At 39.1% G+C, this 26,362-nt stretch overlaps 1 long non-coding RNA gene and 1 pseudogene across 1 annotated transcript in view; both read left to right on the plus strand.

The window, feature by feature from the left end:
* Positions 1 to 26,362, plus strand: part of LOC144294386 (uncharacterized) — a 37,283-nt gene that overhangs the window by 9,080 nt on the left and 1,841 nt on the right. The window contains exons 3-4 of the long non-coding RNA XR_013361785.1: positions 13,612 to 13,758; positions 26,277 to 26,317. This is a non-coding gene — a long non-coding RNA (uncharacterized LOC144294386). The remainder of the gene's footprint in view (positions 1 to 13,611; positions 13,759 to 26,276; positions 26,318 to 26,362) is intronic.
* LOC144293593 (serine/threonine-protein phosphatase PGAM5, mitochondrial pseudogene) lies at positions 2,654 to 6,759 on the plus strand (annotated as a pseudogene).

The following is a 26,362-nucleotide window of genomic DNA, read 5'->3' on the forward strand; positions in this document are numbered from 1 at the left end:
CTGTAAAAGTGATTTACTTCTTGCACTGTGTAGTTTGCTATATAGAAAAACAGTAGCTGGTGAATTAATCAGTTATAGTCTGGAAGTGTGGGGAGGAGAAGGATATGAGATACCAAATAGGCTTTCTTTGTTCAGAATTTTGATGATTTATAAACTAATCAATTTTATTAGAAATCATGGAAATTTTTGTGTATGGAGAATAGGTAGCTATAGAAAACAATAATAGCATCCATATAAGGGGAATGAAGAAGTCTCAGACTAAAAGATAAGTTTAATTACAAGAGTCACTAACAGTTGAAGATATCAAGCCCAAGAAAAATAGATACTACACTAAAAAATAGGATATTATTTTTCAATGAGCAGAATTAGTTTAACATAAATAAGACTTAAAATGTAGTTATATCCTTAGAATGACTAAAAGTGAATTAATCGTTCACAAATAATAACTCAATAAAATCTTAAAAATAATATGATTCTTAAATACAAATGAGTTCAGTAGATAACAAAAACCAGAATATTGTGAGTATAATTGTTATAAGAAATGAATTATGATTTTGGATTATTAAGCCAAAAAATGATCAAATGGGGCAAATATAAAAGAAAGTAATAGGGCAGCCCAGGTGGCTCAGCGGTTTAGCGCTGCCTTCAGCCCAGGGCCTGATCCTGGAGACCCGGGATCGAGTCCCACGTTAGGCTCCCTGCATGGAACCTGCTTCTCCCTCTGCCTGTGTCTCTGACTCTCTCTCTCTCTGTGTGTCTCTCATGAATAAAGAAAATCTCTTTAAAAAAGAAAAGAAAGAATGTGAAAAGAAAGTTATAAAACATAGAAGATAGATTTAGGGTCTCTGTGTCCATGTGGTAAGAGTTTATACAAAAGAGAGATAATGGGGAGGTTGGGATATTCAAATAAATAGTTAAGGACATGAGAAAACAGCACGGAGGTTTATACTATGGATAATTAAGAGATAATTAAAATAAAAGATTAAGGAATAAAAGACACACTCCTACATGTATTTAGGTGAAAGTTCAGATCAGGAAAAAATTGAAAGCTTCCAGAAATTTAGGAAAAGGAAAAAAAAATGGACATGCATCCATTCTATATAGTAAGCAAAAAAAGCAGTATCATCAAACATTTTGAAGTACTTCAAACAACACACATATGTGTGTATAGCTAAAGTTTAAATACTCCCAGGCCCTTTTGTCCCACTCAGGTCCAGAATGCTTGCACCAAAGTTTATAGGTCTGCAGACAAGGCACTGGAAGGATTTTCCACTAGGAATCTAACCTGCCCAAAATAAAATATATCAGGTTACTAAAAACATGGTTTCCCACCAAAATGACCTAACCAGATGACACTACAGTGAAACCCATCAGGAAAGAATCCCATTGACTGGCAGAATTTCCTATCATTGCAGTGTTTCCAAATTAAATCACTTTTTTTGATTGGAGAGTGCTGGAGAGGGGGCTTTCTGGCACTGATTGTTACATTTGAAAACTGGTTTGGAGAGTTTGAAGTACATTACCTCTCAATCCATGGATAGCTGAACAGGCATAGGGAGTGTTCTTTGGTAATTTTTGTTCTCTTCCAAGGTTAATTAATAATATGGTGATATTATGCAAAGTTTCAAGCATGTATACGAATAGAATAATAAAACAAATCCCCACTTACTCACCATCCATATTCATCAATTAGCAAATTTTTCACACTTCCTTCATATATTCTTTTATACATGGTAGTTCTGAAAACATCAGAATTGCGTTTAAAAGAAGCACAGATATTATATGACTTTGACTATTTAAAGATCTCTTTCTTTTCAGTTAAATGCATACTCCAATGATATGTATCAAAAAATAGCTGTAAAATTTTCATGTATTTAATATGAAATCCAAAATTCATAGCATTCAGCCTTTCCTACCCATACTCTATTTTCTTTTCATGGGGTTCTCCCTCAAAGAAAAGTAATTTTTGGATACTGGTTGGGGAATGGAAGAAGTAATGTCATTAAATCATCATTCCTTTCACCCTTTATTTATCATGTATTTGATTTTAGAACATTCTGACATTAGCTGCTGTCCCTTTTTAACACCTCCACTATTACTGTAAATATGCTTAAGACAGGAAAGGGTTTGGGGTAGCTTAACTAATAATACAGGAGGCTTCCACTTTGGAGGCTTTCTTTCTCTCTGAGATAATGCATCATAGGAAGTAGTGGGATGGATGAAAGGGAGAAAATTTGTTGTAAAATGGAAGGAAGATAGGTTCTCAGAAAGATAAGTTTTAGGAAAAATCCAGGAATGTTGAAGAGCTAGAAATTGATTCCTTTAGATTATTTCTGCTCCTATAGCCCTTAGGATGATTTCATGTGCTCACATTGGTATCCACATTTGAAGAAAACTACTCTTTCTAAGGCAAAGATAGAACAATGGAAATTAGCATAGCGTAAGTATATTCTTGCTCTTCTTGGGTCAGTATTTATGGGACACAAAATCTGGAGCTCTGAATTGGAAGCTGGAAGATCAGGCCCTACCTCTTCCTCAGAGAGTGGGATCTTCAACCAAACACTGTTCCTGGAGATTGCATTTCCACCCATGAAATAAAAGTACTTGAGTCTCTTCCAGCTGAATGCTCAGTGGCTCTGGGTTGATTGGTAGCATGCAGGTCAAGATTGGGAGATGGACCTTGAAGGTTAAGAGAAAGATTCTAGCCTTTGGTAGGAATCATTGTCAATGATCAAGAATGGCATGTATGGGGCAGTCGGAGTGGCTCAGCAGTTCAGCGCCGCTTTCAGCCCAGGGCCTGATCCTGGAGACCCGGGATGGAGTCCCGCGTCGGGTTCCCTGCATAGAGCCTGCTTCTCCCTTTGCCTGTGTCTCTGCCTCTCTCTCTCTCATGGAATTAATAAAATCTTAAAAAAAAAAAAAAGAATGGCATGTATGTATCCAACCACAGGCTCAAAAGCGAAGGGATGTGAAGATTATAGGTCAGTTTCTGTTATTTAAGCTTTGGTCCAATCCACTAATGTGAGTTATTGAAATGAGATAATAATGACTAATATTTGTGCCTTGGGTATATTATTTAATATTTATCCAATAATTCTAAAAAAAGTAAGTCGATTAGTTTCATTTTACAGATTAGAAAACAGATTAGAGAGGAATTAAGTATGTTGCTCAAGGTCACAGAGTAACTAAAGGAAAGAATTAGTACTCAAACTCAGGGGTATACCTTACTCTAAAAAAACTACATTACAACTATTGCTTCAAGTATTTTGTGTTGTGAGCATGGTTACATGAATTTGAATAGGTCCTTGCTTTTTATTAAATTCCTTTAAGTGACCTTTCAGCTTTAAAATCTATGCTTTATATTTTAACCCAATGGTATTATAAATAAGGTCCAGAAAAGGTAGCTGCAGTAAGCTCCGGGAAGGAAAATAAACGGAAATAACTTTGGGAAGTCGCCCACACACAAAACACAGACTAAAGAGAAGAGTTAGAATAAATACAAGGATGGTTATGTACCAAATCATTATGTCTTTTTCTCTTTTGTAAGAGACAATACAAACAGCCTGTATTTGACAATCTTGCACCTAACTTTAAGCATTCAGAAACAGATTTCTTATTTTACCGTTTCCATGACAACACATGGCATTTCACATATGTTTTTTAAGGAAGAAAAGGTGAAAATTACTCTCAGTGTTAAATTGAATTTTTCTCCTTCTCCTCACCTACTTTATTCATAGAGACTTAGAAAGTACAACAATTTCATGTTCCTTTCAAAATTTCAGTGCCATTTTTCTACGTTAGATGCAGAATTAAATGAATTCAACTTCAGCTCCATTTTCTAAGTCAAGTATTTTGATAGAGAGAAAGTTTCCTTACGGTTGCTTTATTCCACAAGTAAAATTAGTTTCAATAGGGAGGGCAGCCTGCGATTGAGTCCCATGTCGGGCTCCCTGCATGGAGACTGCTTCTCCCTCTGCCTGTGTCTCTGCCTCTCTCTCTCTCTCTCTCATGAATAAATAAATAAAATCTTTAAAAAAAATAAGGAGAGTTCCACACAATTATATTCATTTTGTGTAACTTTTAAATTTGTAATCTGTCAATATTTTAGACTGTCACCATTGCTAAATTTGGGTATGGCCCTCCATTTGCTTTACCCAGAGCTTTTCTTCCATTATGTTTACTAGTAGATGATTAAATGAGGAGTCAATAAATATTTGGGAAGGAATGAACAATTAAATATAGAAACACTTTTGAAGTAATTTTTATTTGGAAAGCAAAAAGATTCTTTTAGAGTGAAGTATTGTGAGGGCTAAAGAATATTTCATTTTGGGATTAAAAAACCATGATATTTATTAAGCATTAACAGTGGTATTAGGGGGGCGGGGCAAGACAATGGAAGAGTAGGGTCCCCAAGTCACCTGACCCCAACTTACCTAGATAACTTACAAATCATCCTGAAAACCTACCAATTTGGCCTGAGATTTAAAGAGAGAACAGCTGGAATGCTACAGTGAGGAGTTCACTCTTCTATCAAGATAGGAAGAGGGGAAAAAATAAGTAAATAAAAAAGGACCAACGGGGAGGGGCCCCCCAGGAGCAGGGCTAAGGCGCAGCAGCAAGAGCCCCCAGGACAGGAGAGCCCAGGCCCGGAGACGCAGGAGCTGCACCAACCTTCCCGGGCGGAAAGGCGCTCGCAGGGACTCAGGCAGGATCCCAGGAAGGGCAGGGGAGCCCCCAGGTTCCCGGGTCACTAACAGAGGACCTGCGCCCCAGGGGAGAGCGCCACACACCTCGGAACAAGCTCCCTAAAGGGCTGGAGCGCGTGCCCGGCGCCACCGGGAGCAGCTCGGCAGGCGGCTCGGGCGGCGGCTCCGCGCGGAGGGGGCTGCGCGGCTCCCGGGTCCCGGAGCGCGATCCCAGTGGCGCAGGCCCTGGATCCCAGGAGGTCGACGGACACAGCCCGGGATCCTGCGATCCCCCCGGGACAGGCGGAGGCGGGGAGGACACAGGACAGCGAGGACGCTCCTGCCCTGGGGCGCCCCCAAGCTGTGCAGGTCGGCGCCCCCACCCCGGGGAGCATCCAGGCCCGTGCGGACTGGGAGCTGCGGGAGTTACTGGGGGAGCTGACTCCAGGGCTGGGGAGCTGCCGCCGCCACTGTGGTGGTTCCTCCGCGTGTCACCCTGTGCCTGGGACGGAGCGGGGCCACCAGGGAACAGGGGCCTCACGGGGTAAACAGCTCCCGCTGAGCCCGGCACCTGGCAGGGGGCGGGGCAGCTCCCCCAGGTGCACACACCTGCGAGTCAGCACAGCAGGCCCCTCCCCCAGAAGACCAGCTGCAAGGACAGGGGAAGAGCAAGTTCTTGACCGACCAGCTGGAAAGGGGAAGTCGAGGGATTTACAGTATATAGAACCAGAGGGTACCCCTCCTTGTTTTTTGTTTGTTTCCCTTTTTCCCTCTCTTTTTCCTTCCTTTTCCCAGTACCACTTGTTTTTAGCCACTCTGCACTGAGCAAAATGACTAGAAGGATGAACTCAGCACAAAAGATTCAGAAACAAAAATAAAAAAAAAAAAAAAAAAAAAGATTCAGAAACAGTCCTCTCTCCCGCAGAGTAGCAGTTTGGATTGCAGGGGCCGGGGGGCAGGGCACTCCGACAGGCGCTGCAGTTGGTGGCCTGCGGCCTGGCCGGGCTCGACCTCCGCGCTCTTCTCCCCGGTGGCTCTGGGGAAGCCCCGCGTGGGCGGGGACACGGAGCCGCGGGTGGTCTGGCGCGGGCGTGGGCGGGGACCGCGCATCCCGGGCCAGCTTCTGGAACCCCACCTGGGACAGGCGAGAACCACTATCCTTGGTCAACCTGTGGAAGAGGAACCTAGACTCTGGAGAAGAAGAACTGGCGTCCAGGCTGGACCACTGCAAAGCAAAGGCCACACGACACATCTTCCTCATCAGGCACTCCCCGTACCACGTGGATGCCTCCCTGGAAAAGCACCGCTAACACCCCTGGGTCGTGAACAGGCTGAACTAACTGGGCCCCGACTTGCAAGCTTGGGGTTGAAGTTTAATGAAATTGTCCATTCGTCCATGACCCGAGCCATAGAAACCACTGACATCATCAACAAGCACCTGCCAGGTGTCTGCAAGGTCAGCACAGACCTGCCGAGGGAGGGCGCCCCCATTGAGCCCGACCCTCCTGTGTCCCACTGGAAGCCAGAGGCTGTGTATTATGAAGACGGAGCCCGGATCGAGGCCGCCTTCTGGAACTACGTCCATCCTGCAGATGTCAAGCAGCAGGAGGACAGTTAGGAGATCTTCATCTGCCATGCCAATGTCATCCGCTACATCGTGTGCCGGGCACTGCAGTTCCCTCCTGAAGGCCGGCTCCGCCTGTCTCTCAACAATGGCAGCATAACCCACCTGGTGGCACGGCCAGATGGCCGAGTGGCGCTCAGGACCCTCGGGGACACAGGGTTCATGCCTCCAGACAAGATATCGCGCTCCTGAGAGCTGCTTGGAGGACCTGCTCTCCTCTAGTCCCTGTGGCTCCCATGGGTGTCACCCAGGGCGTGGTTCCTCCCGCATCTTCCCTCCACAGGCTGCATTGTGGTTTCGTTGCACTCTTCCTGGAGAGTGAGAAAGTACAAATATCTCAAGTATCTAAAATGTGGCATTTGGGTCTGTACTTGGCAGCCCAGGATAGAAAAGGGAATTGTTCTGAGCAGAGCAGCCTGACTTCCCTCTTGGGGTTTCCTGCCCTGTCTACCAGGACAGCCTCACCGATGCGTTCCACACGGTCAGTCCACACGGGTGACTTCAGTCACTCCCACAGCTGGCCACATGGGCCCTTCCCGGCTCCTTGGCACAGCCCATCCCAGCACTCAACTCCGAGGAGGGCCACCAGCACTTCCATTCAGAACTTCTCATCCTACATTCTTTAAGAGCCTTTTACCACTTAAATATTTGTCAACTAAGGACTCTCATCTGGTTTCCTGCTTTGATAACCAGTTTCTCAGTCTGGAGTCCTGCCTGACACCATTGGGTCTGAACTCAACCACATCGCTGGATCGGGACCCAGCCACACTTGGCACGTGGGGGAGATGGCTGGATGCTGATGGGACAGCAGGGCATCGTGTTTCAATAAAATACTCAACAGCTCAATGTCAGAAAGCCAATACAGAAGCACAATTATAAAGCTACTGGTGATTTTGGAAAAAAGCATAAAGGATTCAAGAGACTTCATGACTGCAGAATTTAGATCTAATCAGGCCGAAATTAAAAATCAATTAAATGAGATGCAATCCAAACTAGAGGTCCTAACAACAGGGTTAATGAGGTAGAAGAACGAGTGAGTGACATAGAAGACAAGTTGATGCAAGGAAGGAAGCTGAGGAAAAAAAGAGAAAAACAATGAAAAGATCATGAGGAAAGGTTAAGGGAAATAAATGAAAGCCTCAGAAGGAAAAATCTACATTTAATTGGGGTTCCAGAGGGCACCAAAAGGGACAGAGGACCAGAAAGTGTATTTGAACAAATCATAGCTGAGAGCTTCCCCTGACTTGGGGAGGGCAACAGGCATTCAGATCCAGGAGATAGAGATGCACCACCACCCACCTAAAATCAATACAAGTCGTTCAACACCTAAACGTTTAATAGTGAAACTTGCAAATTCCAAAGATAAAGAGAAGATCCTTAAAGCAGCAAGAGACAAGAAATCCCTAACCTTTATGGGGGAGAACTATTAGGTTAACAGCAGACCTCTCCACAGAGACCTGGCAGGCCAGAAAGGACTGGCAGGATATATTCAGGGTCCTAAATAAGAACATGAGCCAAGAATACTTTATCCAGCAAAGCTCTCATTCAGAACAGAAGGAGAGATAAAGAGCTTCCAAGGTAGGCAGAAACTGAAAGAATATGTGACCACCAAACAAGCTCTGCAAGAAATATTAAGGGGGACTCTAAAAGAAAGAGGAAGTACAAGGAAACAATCCACAAAAACAGGGACTGAATAGGTAACATGATGACACTAAATTCATATCTTTCAATAGTAACTCTGAATGAGAATGGGCTTACTGATCCCATCAAAAAACACAGGGTTGCAGACTGAATAAAAAAACAAGACCCATTTATTTGCTCTACAAGAGATTCATTTTAGACCTAAGGACACCTGCAGCATGAAAATAAAAGGTTGAAGTACCATTTACCATTCAAATGGTCCTCAAAAGAAAGCAGAGGCAGCCATCCTCATATCAGCTAAATTAAAAGTTTATCCCAAAAACTATAGTAAGAGATGAAGAGGGACACTATATCATACTTAAAGGAACTATCCACAAGAGAACCTAGCAATCATCGATATTTATGCCCCTCATGTGGGAGCTACCAAGTATATCCATCAATTAATAACCAAAGTTAAGACACACTTAGATAATAGTACACTCATACTAGGAGACTTGAACATGGTGCTTTCTGTAATTGACAGATCTTCTAAGCACAACATCTCCAAAGAAACAAGAGCTTTAAATGATAAACTGGACCAGATGGATTTCACAGATATCTACAGAACTTTACATCCAAATGCAATTGAATACACATTCTTCTCAAGTGCACATGGAATTTTCTCCAGAAAAGACCACATACTGGGTCACAAATCAAGTCTTAACTGATACCAAAAGATTGGGATTGTCCCCTGCATATTTTCAGACAATAATGCTTTGAAACTAGAACTAAATCACAAGAAGAAATTTGGAAAAATTCAAACACGTGAAGGTTAAGGACCATCCTGCTAAAAGACGAAAGGGTCAACCAGGAATTTAGAGAAGCATTCAAAAGATTCATGGAAACTAATGAGAATGAAGATACAACCGTTCAAAATCTTTGGGATACAGCAAAAGCAGTCCTGAGGGGAAAATACATTGCAATATAAGCATTCATCCAAAAACTGGAAAGAACTCAAATACACAAGCTAACCTTTCACCTAAAAGAGCTGGATAAGGAACAGCAAATAAAACCTACATCCAGCAGCAGAAGAGACTTAATAAACATTCGAGCAGAACTCATGAATTAGAGACCAGAAGAACTGTGGAACAGATCAACAAAACCAGGAGTTGGTTCTTTGAAAGAATTAATAAAATAGATAAACCATTACCAGCCTTATTAAAAAGAAGAGAGAAAAGACTCAAATTAATAAAATCACGAATGAAAAAGGAGAGAATCACCACCAATACCAAGGAAATACAAACAATTTTAAAACTTACTATGAGCATCTATAAGCCAATAAATTAGGCAATCTAGAAGAAATGGATGCATTTCTGGAAAACCACAAATTACCAAAACTGGAACAGGAAGAAATAGAAAACCTGAACAGGCCAATAACTAGGGAGGAAATTGAAGCAGTCATCAAAAACCTCTCAAGACACAAAAGCCTTGGGCCAGATGACTTCCCAGGGGAATTCTATCAAACATTTAAAGAAGAAAAAATACAGATTTTACTAAAGCTGTTCTGAAAGATAGAAAGGGATTAAATACTTCCAAAATCATTTTATGAAGCCAGCATCACCTTAATTCCAAAACCGGACAAAGACCCACCAAAAAGGAGAATTATAGACCAATATCCTTGATGAACACAGATGCAAAAAATCTCACCAGGATACTAACCATAGTATCATAACAACACATTAAGAAGATTATTCACCATGACCAAGTGGGATTTATCCCCGGGATGCAAGGCTGGTTCAATACTCGTAAAGCAACCAATATGATAGATCATATCAACAAGAGAACAAACAAGGACTATATATCCTCTCAATAGATGCAGAGAAAGGCTTTGGCAAAATACAGCATCCATTCCTGATCAAAACTCTCCAGTATGTAGGGATAGAGGGAGCATTCCTCAGCATCTTAAAAGCCATCTATGAAAAGCCCACAGCAAATATCATTCTCAATGGGGAAACACTGGGAGCCTTTCCCCTAAGATTAGGAACAAGACAGGGATGTCCACTCTCACCAAGGCTATTCAACATAGTATTAGAAGTCTTAGCCTCGGCCATCAGGCAACAAGAAGAAATGAAAGGCATTCAAATTGGCAAAGAAGAAGTCAATCTCTCCCTCTTTGCAGATGACATAATACTGTACGTAGAAAGCCCAAAAGACTCCACCCAAAGATTGCTAGAACTCATACAGCAATTTGGCAGCATGGCAGGATACAAAATCAATGCCCAGAAATCAGTGTCATTTCTATACACTAACAATGAGACTGAAGAAAGAGAAATTAAGGAGTCAATCCCATTTACAAATCACCCAAAAGCATAAGATCCCTAGGAATAAACCTAACCAAAAAGGTAAAGGATCTATACCCTAAAAACTATAGAACACTTCTGAAAGAAATTGAGGAAGACACAAAGATATGGAAAAATAGTCCATGCTCATAGATTGGAAGAATTAATATTGTGAAAATGTCAATGCTACCCTGGGCAATTTACACATTTAATGCAATCCCTATCAAAATACCACAGACTTTCTTCAAAGAGTTGGAACAAATTATTTTAAGATTTGTGTGGAATCAGAAAAGACCCCATATAGCCAGGGGAATTTTGAAAAAGAAAACCAGAACTGGGGGCATCACAATGCCAGATTTCAGGTTGTACTACAAGACAGTGTGGTACTGGCACAAAAAAAAGACACATAGATCAATGGAACAGAATAGAGAATCAAGAAGTGGACCGTCAACTCTATGGTCAACTAATATTTGACAAAGCAAGAAAGACAATCCACTGGAAATAGGACAGTCTATTCAATAAATGGTGCTGGGAAAATTGGACAGCCACATGCAGAAGAATGAAATTGGACCATTCTCTTACACCAGACACAAAGATAAACTCAAAATGGAGGAAAGCTCTAAATGTGAAACAAGAATCCATCAAAATCCTAGAGGAGAACACAAGCAACACCCTTTTTGAACTTGGCCACAGCAACTTCTTGCAAGATACATCCATGAAGGCAAGGGAAACCATAGCAAAAATGAATTATTAGGACCTAATCAAGATAAAATGCTTCTGCACAGCAAAAGAAACAGTCAACAAAACTAAAAATAACCTACAGAATGGGAGAAGTTATTTGCAAATGACCTATCAGATGAAGCGCTAGTATCCAAGATCTATAAAGAACTCATTAAACTCAACAGCAAAGAAACAAACAATCCAATCATGAAATGGGCAAAAGACATGGACAGAAATTTCACCAAAGAAGACATACACATGGTCAACACGCACATGAGAAAATGCTCTGCATCACTTGCCATCAGGGAAATACAAATCAAAACCACAATGAGATACCACCTCACCCCAGTGAGAATGGGGAAAATTAACAAGGCAGGAAACAACAAATGTCGGAGGGGCTGCAGAGAAAGGGAACCCTCTTGCACTGTTGGTGGGAATGTGAACTGGTGCAGCCACTCTGGAAAACTGTGTGGAGGTTCCTCAAAGAGTTAAAAATAGATCTGCCCTACGACCCAGCAATTGTACCTTTGGGGATTTACCCCAACGATACAGATACAGTGAAACACCAGAACACCTGCACCCCGATGTTTCTAGCAGCAATGTCCACAATAGCCAAACTGTGGAAGGAGCCTCGGTGTCCTTTGAAAGATGAATGGATAAAGAAGATGTGGTCTATGTATACAATGGAATATTACTCAGCCATTAGAAATGACAAATACCCACCATTTGCTTCGTCATGGATGGAACTGGAGGGTATTATGCTGAGTGAAGTAAGTCAATCGGAGAAGGACCAACATTATATGGTCTCATTCATTTGGGGAATATAAAAAATAGTGAAAGGGAATAAAGGGGAAAGGAGAGAAAATGAGTGAAAATATCAATGAGGGTTACAGAAAATGAGAGCCACCTAACTCTGGGAAAGGAACAAGGGGTAGTGGAAATGGAGTTGAGTGGGGGGTTGGGGTGACTGGGTGATGGGCACTGAGGCAAGCAGTTGTTGGGATGAGCACTGGGTGTTATGCTATATGTTAGCAAAGTGAACTCCAATAAAAATTAAAAAAAAAACAGTGGTATTAGTCAGGGTTCTTCTTAGAGAAAGAATCAATAGGATGTGTATGTATATAGAGAAACAGTTATTTTTAACATTTATATTTGAATTCTAATTCATTAATATATAGTATAATATTAGTTTCAGGTATACAATGAAATGATTCATTGCTTACACACAACACTAGGTTCTCTTCACAAGCGCACTCCTTAATTCACATCACCTATTTCACCTATCCCCCCACTCACCTCCCCTCTGGTTAGGATCAGTTTGTTCTCTATAGTTAAGAGTCTATTTCCTGGTTTGCCAAGAGAGGTTTATTTTAAGGAACTGGCTCATGTGATTGCAGAGGCTCAATTAGTCCATAATCTGCAGGGTAGGCTAGTGGGCCAGAGACCCAGGGAAGAGTTGCATTTTGATTCCAAAGGCTATCTGGTTCCAGAATTCCTTCATGCTCAAAGGAAGCATTTGTTCCTTTAAAGCCTTCAAGTGATTGGATGAGGCCTACTCATTTTATGGAAGGTAATCTGCTGTACTCAGAGTCTGTTGACTTAAATGTTAATCTCATCCACAAAACACATTCACAGAAACATCTAGTATAACATTTGGCCAAATATCTTTGGACTGCGTCCCAGCCAAGATGACACATAAAATCAACCATCAGAGACACTGTGCTGGGGGCCGGTGTTTTAAAGAATTTGAGGAACCAACACAATATCATAGAATCTTTGGCCTCCAATTGCCATCATGTGTCCAGGCATATTTCTTATTTGTTGAATTCCTAGGTTATGCCCAACATGGTTCTTGCCTGTGCAGATTAGTCTAATGGAGAATTATTATATTCTTGAGAACTAATGTGAATTATTTTATATTTGTAGAGTTTGATCCTTGCTCAACATCGAGTGACTCATTGACAAGAGAAAATATTGCTTCAAAAGCAACACTTTATTTAGGACTTCATAGTATCCCAAGCACTTTATTATGTAATGTAGATATTACAACAATCCTTGACATAACAGGGATGATACTTCATTCTCTTTTGACAAAAGGGAAACATGAGGCAATATTGTCTGGGAAACAGTGATGTCCCAAGTCGCTCACTTCTTGACTCCAACTGAACTCCTTGTAGTGTGTGTCATTTCCTGAGAGCCATGACAGTTATAAATGAAGAAACTAGGCCTTGGATTTATTTCTGTCAAACTCTAGAGTATGTGTTCTGTCAGCTTCTGCTATTTTCACTGTGTGTGTGTGTGTGTTTGTGTGGATATTGTGGATATGGAGTGTACAGGGACACACTTGGAACTCACTCTCCCCACTCCATTTACCATGGGCTGACCTAATAGCAACTTTCATGGATTACTTCTCACTGGGTAGTTTCCAAATGTATATTTACTAAAAACAAAGATTTTCATCCTGCTTCTCAGATCCATAATAGTATTCCAAAGCATGAAAATAAAGCAATGAGCAATGGGTGATTAAGAAATTTAAAGTGGATGATAAGAAAACTAAGGTGGTTGATAAAAAGAAACCAGAACAGAACTTTTACTTATACTTTTGATTTTTTCCAATGATCAGTTATACCCCCTGCTAGTGCCCACATACCTAGCACCTTCTCAGCATAGAAGATGTTCCTGAAGCTGATTTAACTCAATCCCTTCTCCAGAATGGGCACATCTTTATGCAGAGGAGGGCAATGTGGTGGAAGGAGCAGACATTCTGCAGGTAGGTATACCCCCATTTACTGCATTTATGATTACTGGACACTTGCTCAACCATTCAGAACCTTGGTTTATCTGTAAAATAGGATGATAATAACTTGTTCCCAGCATTCTTGTTAATGGTTTAAAGAAACAGTGTCTTCCTGTGTGCCTAGAGCAGGTAGTTATCAGTGGTCTTAGCCCCTTTTTACTTAACAAGAAAAATAAAGCAAATTGTAAACATTTAAAGACCCTAAAGGAAAGAAGGGAAGAATTCTGCACTGGGGCTCCTTTTGTGGAGGGGACCTGTTGACCATCCTTCCCCATCACACTGCTTCACTGACCTACTTCAGGGCTGACTAGCCCCATCAGCTATGCTAAATGAGTGCACCCATTAACGCAAGGCAAAGATAAGGTTTCCCCAATTATTACTGCCACAGATTACTTTGCTTTTATCTAGTGTTTATCTCAATGAAAATACTTAGCACCAGGAACTCTTACAAGTTTGAACAAAACAGCTACTTTTAAAGGGCTTCTAGTTTTTTTATGAAGTTACAAATTTGAAGACTGAGTTTTGAAGTTTCAGATATGCTCCTTACCTAGCGTTTCAGTCACCCTTTTGGTTGTAGTTTCCTTGCAAATATTATGTTACATTGATAATAAAGAAACTTCACTTTATACTTTTTCTGCTCTCACATTACTAAGTTCTTCCCACTTCAAAGACATTTATTTTTTCTTCTTTCACAGAGAACTATCCCCTTTCAAGTGGTGGAAATGTTTTCTTTGTTTGTGATACAATTGCAAAGCTACAGAAAAATTTCAGGAAAGTATAAGGAAATCATATACCCTTTATGCAGTTTCAGAAATTGTTCACATTTTCTTTCCCTCTCTCAACAGTTTTCTGAAACATTTGAAATTGGGTTGTAAACATAGCCATTGTTATGCCTAAATATTGCAGTGTGCCTTCTCTAATCACAAGGGCTTTGCCTTCTATAACCTGTATATTCTCTTACATAGTACAATGATCAGAATCAGGAAATTTAACATTGATAACAATATTAATATCTAATCTACAGTCTATAATCAAACTTCATCACTGATAGCAACAGTATCTTGGCTTTTTTTCCCCCCTGGATCAGGATAAAGTTTAGGATAACGAATTTCATTAAAGCTTAAGTCTCTTTCATGCTCCTTAATATGGAGATTCCTCAGCCTTTCTTTGTCCTTGACCTTGATGTCTTTGCCTGCCCCCTACTTTGAGTTTGGCTGATGTCTTCTCATGAATAGGTTTAGACTAGGACTTTTTGGCAGGAATATTCCAGATATGATACCCTAACTTCTTGGTACATCACATCAAAGGGTCCATGATGTGGATTTGTCCCAATATTGGACATATTAACTATGATCCTTGGGTTGAGATAACATTTGTTGAGTTTCTCCACTGCAAAGTTACTCTTTTTCCCTTTGGCATCAATTTATGGAGAGTAATTCCATCTTTGACAGAACATCAATATTTTGTTTGTCATCAAATGTTCACCTACTAGATTTACCACCCATTTATGCTTTTCTAACTCCATAATTCCATTCATATTTGTTAGTTAACTGTCTACTGAAAAGAATTTATCTGTCATCTATCTATCTATCTATCTATCTATCTATCTATCTATCATCTATCATCTATCTTCTATCTATCCAATCAATACAGACTCATGGATTCTTATCTTATACAATGAGTTATAATTCATTACTATCTTTACTTATTTTGATGCTCAAATTATCCCATATTTAGCTATAGGAAACCCTTCATTCTAACTCCTGTGACTTTTTGGTATGTTTCCATGATTTTTTTAGCACATACTATTCCATATATCCCAGTCTCATCTTTACTTTCCCTACCCCAGCCTTGAAATCATATTTTTACCCCCAAAGCCCTGGCTCTAGGTACACTTATTGTTAATAGTGTAACATTTCTTCTGGAACCACTGAGCAACCGAGCTAGCAAATATCCATATCAATTATAAAACTTGTATTCATGTTGATTATTTTAATCCCAATCAGTATCACCATGGAATATACTCTAGTCCTTCCCTTATTCTTTTCTGTAACTCCTTATACCACCACTGAGAAACTAGGCTCTCACTGCCCCAAATATATTTATTCATTTGCCCAAGCCTAACTGTACAGAAGGTAACAGAAAAGGTAATAAAATGCCTTTAATGTCTGAGAGATCTTCAACAACTGTTGGTCATGGCTGCCTCTGATCAAATTATTGAAAGCCAAGAAGGAAATGATATCCAAATCTCTCTCATAGCCTGTTCCTCCTCTTAAAGAGAGATAATGGGGGTGTGAAATGCCATGGCAATCAATTTGACAGTCCCTATTACCACTTCACCACTGACTGGTCCTCTAGGGCCACCAATAGACATGACACTCACCACATTTCCAGCCAGAGCTATACACTTGAATGACCTTTTGAGAGTGAGAAATAGAAACCTTATACTTAGATGCACTGTTAAAAACTTTGAGAACAGTTGGATGAGGTTCATCAGAGGGTCAAGAGTCTGGTGCCCATGCATTTCAATCGAAATTTTCTTAGGTACCAGACTGTATTTCAAGAAAGGATGTGTGATATCAGAATCTATTTCTCTATCAAATCTGGATCTTATTCAAGGGGCCAACTTAGTAAACAGCCTTCTTTCCCACCAAGGAGCTGAGCTGAGACTGATGGCTCCAGAGGCTGTGTTAGAATGGACACGGTTTTTAACCAAAGTAAACAAGGAAATCTGAAGCACAGTAAGAAAAGAGTAAGGAGGTAAAAAAAAAAAAAATCATGTCAAGATTCTGGTTTGAAAAGCAAGGCAAAGTCAGAAACGGGAAGATAAGAAGTAAAGTTAGACATAATAGTACAGAGGAAACTCCTGAAATTCAGAGATACAGAGAGAGCAAACTGCATGGGAATGGGGTGGGGGGCTGGCTTTGAGGGCTGCTGGTTATGTGACACAGTCTTAAATAACTGGACAGATCGCATATGCCATAATCACAGCACTTCCCTGCAAGTTGTAGACCCTTCAGATAAACCACTTTCACCGCAGCATCTCCTTTTCTAGTCATTCCAAGCAACGGTTTATAAAATCATATGTGAAGACACCTGCAGTAAATCCCTTTGCAGTGGGGAGTCACCACTCTCCTCCTGCTGCTTTGTTTTATATACATCATTTGTCACATAGAGTGTTATATTAAAAACAAATTTTAAGCAATTGCTACAAAATACTTTGCTTTGGAGCCTGATAGTTTTATTTGAATATCTGCTTGGTTATTTGCTGTGTGTGTGTGTGTGTGTGTGTGTGTGTGTGTGTGTGTGTGTGAGTGAGTATGTGTGTGTCTGTTTTACCTAATCTCAATGTGCCTCAATTTCCTCATCTGTAAAATGGGGTTGATAGAACCTAGTTAACAGTACAGTTTTGAAGATTATAAAACACTTATCATGACTGGCACATAATAAAAGCTTCCTAAGAACTAGTCATTATGTTATTTTGATTGTCATTGTTTTTACACTTTTTATAAACATTATATTATTTCCATATCCCAATATACTTATGAGCCTGTTAAGTAGATTATTACTGCAAGGTTATATGAACAGCTTGAGGATTGGGGAAAATAAAACTTTCTCAGTTTCTCAAAAATTGTTTTCCAAAATCAGAAATCATGTATTCTTCCATATATATTCTTGTCATATAATTGTAGAAGGATTTTCTTCCTCCAGCTGAGGTCCTCAAGGCCGTGTCTCTCCATAGGTCTTCAGGTAAACTGCCTATTTCTCTAAGACAGTAGTTCTACAGAATCACATGGAGGGCTCTTTAGAATATATTCCCTGGTACACCCTTAGATTTCTGATTCAATAGGTGTAGGTTAGGGCCCATGAATTTTCACTTTTAACAAGTTCCCAAGTGTTGTCAATGCTGTTGTTCCTGGACCACACTTTGAGAACCAAGCTGAGATGGAAGGGCCATCAGCTGCTCTTGTCTCAAAGCATCCCAGAGGAATTCTTGCATCAGTGTTGTATCTAGAGTCCAGAAAAAACTGGAGATCTTGAGACCCATGAATGTTACCACCTTGAAGTCTTTGCCAACACCTTTTTCTCATTCTTTTGCCAGAGTTCACATGCCTTATTCTCACATTGACCCGGGAAAATTCCATTCACAATAACAATCAACATCAAATATCCCCTGAAGCCTTTCTCAGAATTCTTCCAACTCTAGGTAAATTTAAGTGCATACTCTCTATGACCACTACCCTCTCCTATGCCTCAACTATGTCAGAGAATTTGTGGAAAACTCTGACATGGGCACGAAAACATTACTGTGTATCCTGTCTAGCTCACCTATCAGTTATCTCCCTCTTTCATTATTTTGGAGCTATTTTACAACTCTGAAAAATGTCGAAAGCTGTTAATGATGCAAATGATTCTTGTCCATAGAAATGAAAAATAGTTGTATGTGGTGGGATGCATTTGATTATTGTCTTATGGATATAACTATTATTTATTTGCAAACTTATTTCATATATATATATATATTTGTGTGTATGCATTTATATATACATACACATGCATGTATATATATATCTTTAAATTTTTTTTTAATTTTTATTTATTTATGATAGTCAGAGAGAGAGAGAGAGAGAGAGAGGGGCAGAGACACAGGCAGAGGGAGAAGCAGGCTCCATGCACGGGGAGCCTGACGTGGGATTCGATCCCGGGTCTCCAGGATCACGCCCTGGGCCAAAGGCAGGCGCTAAACCGCTGCGCCACCCAGGGATCCCTATCTTTAAATTTTTTATGTATTATTATTTAATGTATATATCTTTGAATTCTACTTTGAATCACCTATAATATCTTGCTGGTTCTGTCATTAATTAATGAGTGAAATATAATTTTTATTTTTTTATTTTTTTTTGAAATATAATTTTTAAATCCTTGGTGCATATTCTTGTTCTGTCTGTATGAATGTTATGATTATACATTTTTTTAAAATAATACTTTAACAACTATACCAGCCATTACATTAAATGGCTCCTCTAGTGGCTCATCTTGTGTCTCTAAGGTCCTCTGTTACCACCTTGCTATAAATTCCCAGAATTCAAAGGCCTTTTTGCTTTATCTTTATATTAGATTCTAACACAGTGCTTTTTTGTGGGTATTCAATAAATCTTTCTTAGGTAAATAAAAAAAAAAAAAACATGTGATTTTAGGACAGAAGATATTTTGCCATGCAGTAAAGGAGATAAAGGGTTTTCCAGGCAGATGGAGTGAGTAACAAAAAGATCCCCAAACATGAAATAGAGCTATAATATAAAGGGCTATGGTGGAAAATGAGAAAGGCAGGCATAATCTAGTTCGTAAAGGTCTGTTCATAATATGTTCCTGAGGGACCACTGAAGGTCTGTTCATAATATGTTCCTGAGGGATCACTGAAGGATCTCAAATCATCAAATTTGCATTTGAAATTGGTCCCTCTTTCTGCCACAAGGAGTTTAGTTTTGAAGGACAGAAGCTTAGAGACAGACCCACTGAGACACCTTTCCTCCCAGCTGTAGGAACCTAGTTATTTTGAATGGTGTCCTAATGTTTCTCTTGGTCCCCCAGGATGGAGTAATTTGGGGTGCTAAAATCCTGGTTTCATATCTGTGTGACTGTCCTCAAATAACTGTAGATGAGGGCCACCTGCCTATGTCTTTGCAGATGGCTTCCTTATCCTGTGCTAGATTGTCTGTTGTGAGAACATCCTGGTGTTACAGCTGGATCCCTGTGGGTGTCACTGATTGCCTGGCTGCACATCCACCAGTCATCACTTCATTTTCTGATCACTTTGTCCTGTCTACATAGCTGGCCTTATGTCCTCAGCTGAACCTGAGTTGAACAGAGATGGGACCAATGCTGAGGATAACTAGATATATTGTACTTAAATCTATTCAGTTTGATATAAGTTTAAGGTCCTATTGTTAGGAATAACATTTTAAAAACAGATGCATTGACAGCAATTTAAGTGGTGCTTAGTATATTGACTGAAAGTGTGCATCTAAAAGAGAATCAAATAAAGCAGGATAGAAAGTCACTATTTTTCCTTCTGAAAGAGAAAAATAACATAACCAAATTAGATTGGTGGCTGAAAATTGTCTTAGCAATTTTTACTTCTATTATGGGTTTATCTTCTGTGAAAGGGAAATTCTATTATTTTGCTATTATGAGCAAAAATGACAAAGTAAGAGCAAAATTTATCCAAATGCATTTAAAACTTACAAATTTTCTATTCTAGCATACTTCTCTCCCTGTCTATATCACATCATACTTATACATAAGACTGTAAATTAATATTTTCAATGACGTAGTCATGCTTTATATGGGCACTACTCCAAATTTTGTTATCATGTAGAGGATGCAAAATCATTATCTGTTCATATGTACCATATCGGTGCATTTCTTCTTAATATACGGTTTTCCTTATTTTGTTTTTCATCCCTGAAATAGGGTTTTCTGAAGCTTGAGTTATACTCTTAAAATGGGTGCATAGTACTTCAAAAAAAGGTACTATAAAAAAGAAAATGAGATTTTTTTAAATGTTGGTAAAACAGTAAGATATCTTTCAGGAAATATTCCACTAACCTTCGGTTTGTCTTGCTAAGTTACTGAAATCAATAAAACTACGTTTCTGAAGAATTCATATTTCATGATGTTCAGGTAACACAACTACATTTTTTTTGGTTGAATTCAATAAAAATGTACCCCAAGTCAACCCTCCTGGCAGAAAGTTTATTGAGGAGAGGAGAGAGAAGAGGGCAGATTTGTAAATAATATAGACTTTGCTGAGAAAAGAGGAAAAGAGAGAGAGACAAAGAATAGAAATATGAATTTTACCTGAGCTAGGATAGTAATTGGCAAATTTCCATTTAATGTGAATGGAAAAATCAACATAAATTTACATGTTTCATGTAATCAGTGAAAACAGAGAACTTAAACTGTAGAGTGGAATATTAAAACCAAAGAAACAGCCAGGCATATCTGGATCAGACTTGCCATTATTCAAAATGAATATTATTCTTGTGAAGATGGTTTTGGTTTTTTTCTTCAATTTAGGGGAGGGGAGAGAGGAGGTGTAGGTGGAAATGAGCAAAGATAAAAAATATCTGTAATTTAATAATGATAACTATAGAGATGAAGACAAAGCTTCATTTTTTTGGAAGCTGTTTATTTCCCTCGAATGGCGCCAGAAAGCAAGCTAAGGCACACCTATTATGGCTACATTTTGCTGATTCAGAGATTAAAGTAGAAAATAAAAAATTTCACCTCTAAAAGAGTGTGTTTTTTCGTACTGCTTGAATTTATGGTTTATGAAATACTTCAAGGTTCTCCTGAAAATTCTAAGAGATTTACAAAGCACCTCCACCTATTTTCCCATACTTTACTATTGTTGATTTGAACTTGAAGTCTACATATTACTAGATAAGAACCAGGCATTGAGGAGATACACTGAATAATTTTATATTTTAAGATTCTGAATTTGGACGTTCTAAATTGTTTCTTTCCTAATTCAGTTTTGCCTAGGATTTGAAAAAGTTAGTTAGCTTAGTTATTATCTTGTTTATCCTCTGTCAAATAGGAAATAATGTGTAAGGTCTCTATATACATCTGGAATAATGGAGATAAAAGTCTTTAAGTTCATTTACCTTGTTGAATTCAGTTATCTGTTATGGTTGAAAATCCACATAATATGTAAAGGATAGACAATCTGCTTGCTAAAAGAGAACATTGTATTGTCTCCCCTACAAATTCCCATCTTAAATCACCATTACAGACAGTTACAAATCCTGAAATGTATAAATATACCAACAGTGATCCACAGTGCCCTTCCATTTTTAGCAGTTCTACTTTAGTAGATTTACAAAAAATTTAAATTGAAATAATTTTTGTTTTCTCTTAAAATGACTAATGGTCACAGAAAATAGGTTCCCAAATAGCAGTCTGCAAGCCAGGAAGAGAAACCTCACTAGAACTCAACCAGCTGGGTTACCAACATTTTGCAGAAGAGGAACTCATTTAGAGACCAAGAAGTACTTACCAGAAATATACTAATCTTTTACTACTAATATGAGTCTGTGTTCACCTCTGCTCTTTGATTTATTTTTTATTTTTTGTATATTTTTTATTGGAGTTCGATTTGCCAACATATAGCATAACACCCAGTACTCATTCCATCAAGTGCCCCCCTGAGTGCCCATCACTCAGTCACCCCAACCCCCTGCCCACCTCCCTTTCCACCACCCTTGTTCATTTCCCAGAGTTAGGTGGCTCTCATGTTCTGTGACCCTCACTGATATTTCCCACTCATTTTCTATCCTTTCCCTTTATTCCCTTTCACTATTTTTTTATAGTCCCCAAAAGAATGAGACCATATATTTATCCTTCTCTGATTGACTTATTTCACTCAGCATAATACCGTCCAGTTCCATCCACATTGAAGCAAATGGTGGGTATTTGTCGTTTCTAATGGCTAATATTCCATTGTATACATAGACCACATCTCCTTTAAACATTCAACTTTTGATGGACACCGAGGCTCCTTCCAGTTTGGCTATTGTGGACATTGCTGCTAGAAACATTGGGGTGCAGGTGTTCCAGCATTTCACTGCATCTGGTAAATCCCCAGCAGTGCAATTGCTGGGTCATAGGGCAGATCTATTTTTACCTCTTTGAGGAACCTCCACACGGTTTTCCTGAGTGGCTGTACCAGTTTATATTCCCACCAGCAGTGAGGGTTCCCCTTTCTCCACATCCTCTCCAACATTTGTTCTTTCCTGTCTTGTTAATTTTCCCCATTCTCACCGGTGTGAGGTGGTATCTCATTGTCGTTTTGATTTGTATTTCCCTGATGGCAAGTGATGCAGAGCATTTTCTCATGTGCTTGTTGGCCATGTGTATGTCTTCTTTGGTGAAATTTCTGTTCATGTCTTTTGCCTATTTCATGATTGGATTGTTTGTTTCTTTGCTGTTGAGTTTAATAAGTTCTTTATAGATCTTGGACACTAGCCCTTTATCTGATATGTCATTTGCAAATATCTTCTCCCATTCTGTAGGTTGTCTTTTAGTTTTGTTGACTGTTTCTTTTGCTGTGCAGAAACTTTTTAACTTGATTAAGTCCAATAATTCATTTTTGCTATGGTTTCCCTTGCCTTCATAGATGTATCTTGCAAGAAGTTGCTGTGGCCAAGTTCAAAAAGGGTGTTGCCTGTGTTCTCCTCTAGGATTTTGATGGATTCTCCTCTCGCATTTAGATCTTTCCTCCATTTTGAGTTTATCTTTGTGTCTGGTGTAAGAGAATGGTCCAATTTCATTCTTCTGCATGTGGATGTCCAATTTTACCAGCATCATTTATTGAAGAGACTGTCCTATTTCCAGTGTATAGTCTTTCCTGCTTTGTCGAATATTAGTTGACCATAGAGTTGAGGGTCCACTTCTGGGTTCTCTATTCTGTTCCATTGATCTATGTGTCTGTTTTTGTGCCAGTACCACACTGTCTTGATGACCACAGATTTGTAGTACAACTTGAAGTCCGGCATTGTGATGCCCCCAGCTCTGGTTTTCGTTTTCAATATTCTCCTGGCTATTTGGGGTCTTTTCTGATTCCACACAAATCTTTTTTTTTTTTTTTGGATTCCACACAAATCTTAAGATGATTTGTTCCAACTCTCTGAAGAAAGTCCATGGTATTTTGAAAAGGATTGCATTAAATGTGTGAATTGCCCTGTGTAGCATTGACATTTCCACAATATTAATTCTTCCAATCCATGAGCATGGACTATTTTTCCATCTCTTTGTGTCATCCTCAATTTCTTTCAGAAGTGTTTTGTAGTTTTTTGTTACGTTTATTCCTAGGTATCTTATGGTTTTGGTTAAATGAGATTAACTCCTTAATTTCTCTTTCTTCAGTCTCATTGTTAGTGCATAGAAATGCCACTGATTTCTGTGCATTGATTTTGTATCCTGCCACACTGCTGAATTGCTGTATGAGTTCTAGCAATCTTGGGGTGGAGTCTTTTGGGTTTTCTTCGTACAGTATCATGTCATCTGCGAAGAGGGAGAGTTTGACTTCTTCTTTGCCAATTTGAATGCCTTTTATTTCTTTTTGTTGCCTGATTTCTGAGGCTAGGACTTCTAATAATATGTGCATAACAGTGGTGAGAGTGGACATCCCTGTTGTGTTCTTGATCTTAGGGGAAAGACTCCTGGTGTTTCCCCATTGAGAATGATATTTGCTGCAGGCTTTTTGAGATGGCTTTTAAGATGCTGAGGAATGCTCCCTCTATCCCTACACTCTGAAGAGTTTTGATCAGGAATGAATGTTGTATTTTGTCAAATGCTTTCTCTGCATCTATTGAGAGGACCATATGGTTCTTGTTTTTTCTCTTTTTGAGAAGATTATTCACCATGACCAAGTGGGATTTATCCCTGGGATGCAAGTCTGGTTCAACACTCATAAAGCAATCAACCTGATAAATAATATCACCTCTGCTCTTTTAATGTATTAAATTGTACCTCTGGACTTTTGAGGAAGATATATTTACAGTATTGCATAGGCAGCATTTCTCTAGTGGAAAAAAAAATAAGATCTCTACTCTGTATTTAAGTACCATTTTTCCCTTAGAAGTTATAAAATGTAGTCTGTCATGTAGTAAAAGGGCCCATCCTTGATAATTATATGTTGTAAAGTGGACCTTGCAGAAGGACAATAAGGTAGGATTATTTTGAAAGAAATATTTTAGGAATATGTAGCATACATAAAAATCTATAAAAATAAATATTTGCTTTGTGCCAAAGGCAGTAGATTTTGAAGAAAAACATATCTTCACATCCCTACATACTGAATATTTAAATGATTTCTATATTTATCATGTTTTTCTTTTCTTTATAAAATATTTTATTTAGCACCTAATTGAAATGGGTAGATATACTAGAAATTTACCAGTATTCAAAGAGAAGTAAGTAGTCAAAATGCTTTCCTTCTGAGAGTTTACAAACTAAGAAAATAATGCAGTTAAATAAATTAACTACACTATTCACTAACCACAAGACTCTGAGACATACTAATGACTAAAAAAAATTTAAAAGATTCAGAAATAAGTGAGTAATTTCTTTCCTTGGTACCCTATGCTGATTTCTCTCATAACTCAAGATTGAAATGGCCTGTGCCCTGTTGTATTAGTTCAGGTTGCTGCATCATAAGTAGAATACATTAAGTGGTTATAAATGTCAGAAATTTATATCTCACAATTTTAGAGACTGGAAGTTCAAGATCAATGTGCCAGCATGATTGAGTTCCTGTCAGGGCCCTGTGCCAGGTTTCAGATGAGCCTACTTCTTGCTGTGTCCCCACATCGTAGTAGAAGGGGTAAGCGGAGGGAGCTATCTGCAGTTTCCTTTGTAAGATCCCTAATATCCCTCAGGAGCTCTCTTCCTCTCAGAACCTAGTCAACTCCACAAGACCCACTTCCTAATACCATCACCTTGGGAGTTAGGAGTCAATTTATGAATTTTGGCGGGGCACATTCAGCCCACAACACCTGTCTCCTCTATTATACAAAGAGCCCATCACAAGGTAAAACCTAGTGCTTTCTCTTTACAATTGGTACATCATCACAAGGGTTAAATTGTTAAGATGGACTCAAGTGATTTACATACTTATCCAACAAAAACTGTTGCCAGCTATGGAAAGAATAAAGCAAAAAAGCAGCATAAACACATTCTTCTCCAGAATGACCTGAAACCATCAGACATAGCGTCTATAAAATGTTTCTTTCCCTGGGTCGAGATTTGTCTTTGCAGTAGCATTAAGTATAAAACATTGTTCTCAGGGAATCTGTCTGAGATTGGGGCTTCTCAGTATTTATTCTTTCTTAGTCAGACACAGAGAAAAAAATCTGCCTGATTGCTTCCTATTCTCCATCCAACCACAGCCCACAACTCTATAAATTCCAAGTTTATTTATCTTAACAAATCTGGATGCTTGAGTACCTACTACTAAAAAACATTTTAAAGATATGTTCCCCTGTTAACTAAATCCAATTAGACTAGTAGACTGTTTACCAAAGGTCTGGTCAGGGGTCAAACATTATAGGCACTGTAAGCCATTTCCTTCCCAGGAGGTTTTATGATTGATTTTTTTTTTTTTTTAAAGAAGGTCCTCTGTAAATATATATTGATTCTTGTTTGATTTCTCCTTTACTTTTTTTTCTTGCTATTTCTGCCATGAGTGTTTCTTTGCAAAAGTCTCGATGCCCCCATTTTCTTCTGATGCTATGTGGAACAGAAACATTTATTAACAGTTATTTTCCTTGGTTTACTTTAAAGTCTATGCTACTTAAGATCAGAAATAAGAATAGAGATGTTTCTCTATGGTTTGTACTCATCTATAATTTCCTTATACTGCATACTACATCCCCCAAATCTTAGTGGCTTCTAAAACTTTCTTTCTTGCTCACATTACCTGACAGTTGATGGTCAGCTGAGACACTGAGGAGTTCGGAAGTAATTTGTAAGTTTTCTTTACTATTCACCTCTTCTCATTTTGGAATCCAGG

The sequence above is a fragment of the Canis aureus genome, chromosome 22 (genome assembly GCF_053574225.1).
Source record: "Canis aureus isolate CA01 chromosome 22, VMU_Caureus_v.1.0, whole genome shotgun sequence".
Taxonomy (NCBI): domain Eukaryota; kingdom Metazoa; phylum Chordata; class Mammalia; order Carnivora; family Canidae; genus Canis; species Canis aureus.